A 3,596-nucleotide genomic window follows, 5' to 3' on the forward strand; every position below is an offset into this window, starting at 1 on the left:
TTACCCTGGTACAAAATATCAAGCCAAAAAAAATCACTACAGTTTTAAAGTTGCTTCAGGACAGTCCCAACTGAATATTTACAAATAGGAAAAATTAGAATTTTCCTTTAGAAACAGAACAAATTCAGATCAAACCCAAATAAATATAAACCTTTTCACTGAATTTTTTTTGGGGGGAAGTTATATACTTTGGCAATACATTTAATATAATGGCACTGCAAACTCATTCCCATAAGTCCCTGATATTAGTTTGATTTGAGATGCTTAAAAACCTTACCTCATCAAATTGACTCATTCTGTCAAATAGCCAAGTGACAACAATTTTAATTGTCCTTTTTGGAACAATAATTTAACTTAGAAACTTCCTGTTTTCTTTTATGATTCTTTTACCTCAAGGGGCTTCTTTTCCAGGTACATTTTCTGCTAGGAAAGCTGAAGAGATTTATTGGATTTTTTTCCCTATTATCAGGAAAAAGGTTCCATTTTAGTGAGAGTTGGCAGGATGCTTGAGAGGTCATGTACATATTAATGTATCTTTCCAGTGATTGGAGAAAATGAGGATTAATGAGGTCCTACTAGGAAAATGGAGAATTCTCAAAGACCAATGTCTGCTAAAGTTAGTTATCTATTAGGATGAAAATAGGACCCAACTGTTTGGTGCACTGCTGAGTGGTCTAATCCATTGCATAAGCAGGAGAAAATCTACCACATATATAAAAAGATTATAGCAAAAAAAAAAAAAAAAAATTCTCTCTTATATTAAATACAGCCATCTCTTACCCAGAATTAAAATCACAAACATCAAAATGAATATTTTTTAAAGTTTTTTTCAGTGGAATCTATGAGAATTCCTTTAGGACTTCTTTTCTTTTCTTTTCTTTCTTTCTTTTTTTTTTTTTTTTTTGGTATAGCAATTGGGGTTAAGTAACTTGCCCAGGGTCACACAACTAGTTAAGTGTTTCAGGCCACATTTGAACTCAGGCCCTCCTAACTTCAGAGCTGGTGCTCTATCCACTGCACCATCTAGCTGCCCTGAAAATTAATCTTTTAGATCTGAAAATTTGTCTTCATTTTTTACAAGATAAAATACAGGAAGTTTAAAAAGCAATATGCCAGTGGGTTTAGGTATAGTAGAATTAAGTAGTTATTAAAAACATTCAAGCCATATGGTAATATAAATATCTGAAAAGCATCTTTTATTATAAACATATTATAAACTCATTTCAAATTAAAAATTGAACTTCATAGCATGTTTTCTGAACAGAAAATTCTGAATAGTTTAACATTTATGAAATCTCTCTAAAGCCCTGAAAACTTTTTCCTGGGTTAGTTATCTTAGAATTCTTGCCTTTGACTGAATTCCTTCCTTTTCACACATGGAAAAGTATTACAGAGGTTCACTGTTGAAAACAGACAATATGTTGCAAATTAATTCTGATATAATAATTATATAATTATAATTATATAATAATAATAATGATATAATAATTCTAACAAAGCGTAGATAAAGCTGTACAGGTGGCCTCAGGTTATATTTAATAGTTATCTCCTCTCCTGACATCTTCTTTACATGGCGAATATGCTGTATAGGAAGGAGCCTTTGATGTCACATGGCGAGAGGGATTGGGATCCACAATTCCCCAGTCACACGGATTCTTGAGCCCTACTAGGTATTTACTTTCTCCTGGATGATTTAGCCACCTGCAGCAGCAGATTAGAGGGCCAACGTTTTTAGTGATAACATTTAACATGTGATTTGCTCTTGAAGTCTTATTGGTACATGTCTAAAATCAAAATTTTTCATATAATGCACCATATCATCATGTACCATATCTTTCCCTGTACTGCCAGAGGTTTCTATGGAATGTACTTCACCTTCTACTCTCTTTGCTTCTCTGTTCGCAATGGGCACCATTTTTTCTAGCATGTATTCTATGTGACCCATTTGAATGTCCATTAAGATTTTGAATTGGTTTCACTTGATATATTTTTCCATCAATTTCAACCTTCTAAGATTCTATAACTTCTTGGATGGCCTCACCAAAACACAAAGATGGACATTAATTCCAGCACACTTTATTGCAGTGTTAGTAGCATCTTTTACAGCTTTTAGCAACATATCATATTTAAGGTTGAAAGTAATAGTAAAAGCACAATTGATAATCCTGCCACTAATGTGTGTTCCGAAAATCTATCTTGCAGATGGCATCATATTGTAAGACTATGGGATTTCCAGCATTGGAAGTGTAGTGGGGCATATAGTTACAGAGGATGGAATCTGTAGGGAAGACAAGGCTAGAAGTTAGGCCATTCTCTTTAATTAGCTTATGGGAACAATCTTCCAGTTTTTTATCATTGTCATACTGAGTTGGATCCATCTCATCATATGCTTTGTCACTTGATTATACGCCTCCATAATTTCCCCAAAATCATTCCAGATCTCTTCACTAACCTGGTCTAGTGTTTCTTTTCTTGCCTTGTGATTCTCCAAGTTGTCATTGGCCCATCTTGTTCTAAGGGGTATTTATATTCTTGGTCCTTTGGAAATATACTACTGATATATACATATACATATATGTGTGTGTGTATATGTGTGTGTGTATATATACATACATCTGTATATATATACAGGTTATATATAGGAACTGAAAGCTAGTCTGTCTGCATTTTCAATCCTTTCTTCTTTTTCATTTTCTTTCTGGCTGTTTCATCTTCCTCCTAGACACATTCTCTTTAACCAACCAATGTGCATGTGTGTGAGAAAAAGAAGGAGAGGTGGAGGAGATGGAAGGAGGGAGGGAGAGGGAGAGGGAAGGAAAGACTGTATGCCAACAGTTCTTGTCTAATCTATCTGAAGGCTCTTTCCTCGTCCCTTTTTCTGGATCTTCATCCATATCAAGCTCACTTTTTTCTTTGTCATGTGGGTTATTTATCAAGGATCTCTTCTTCCCTATTTATATTTGGTGAGTTCAGCAGCAATCCAGAATTTAAAAATTATCTCTATGACTCTTAAATCTATAGATACATGGCCCTGTCTCTTTCCAAAGCTTCAGTACCCTATCACCAAATGCCTTCACCCTTATGCTCTTTTTATTTGTACTACAGGGCCTGGTTTTTTTCTGTTTGGCTACAACATTCACTAAAGTTCCAGATTCTCCCTCCATTTCCTGTTCTGGAGCCCCAGCCTTGCTCTTCTTCTTGCTGCATTTCTTCCTTGGCCACAGAGGCAGTACCATAGCCCCTGTAATTCTGCTCCAGATCACTGTCCAGGTGCCTCTCAGAGGTCACAGCCTGTTCCTCCTCCATGCCCACCATGCTAAATAGAGAACAATAAGAGAACCTAGAGAAGCCTACTTCCTCTGCATAGGTGAGGTGCTCTTCTTGGCCTTATTAAATGAGGGACGTGCAAGGACAATTGGAGGACTCCTGGACAGCTAGGATCTCTCTACTGACATTCTTTGGCTAAATGTTTTTACTATGGAGCTCCCTGGGCTTTCCACAGAACAATTCATACATGGGTTAAGAAAGAAGGAAAGGGAACAATATACATTAGTATCCCAGCACAAACATCCTTATGTTTCAGTGTGTCAGTTGGA

The 3,596-nt window shown here is 36.0% G+C and overlaps 1 pseudogene; it reads right to left on the reverse strand.

The window, feature by feature from the left end:
* Window positions 1–1,535: 1,535 nt before the first annotated feature.
* Window positions 1,536–3,306, reverse strand: LOC141562266 (methionine aminopeptidase 2 pseudogene; annotated as a pseudogene).
* Between the last annotated feature and the right edge of the window lie 290 nt (window positions 3,307–3,596).

The sequence above is a fragment of the Sminthopsis crassicaudata genome, chromosome 3 (assembly GCF_048593235.1).
Source record: "Sminthopsis crassicaudata isolate SCR6 chromosome 3, ASM4859323v1, whole genome shotgun sequence".
NCBI classification, from domain to species: Eukaryota; Metazoa; Chordata; class Mammalia; order Dasyuromorphia; family Dasyuridae; genus Sminthopsis; species Sminthopsis crassicaudata.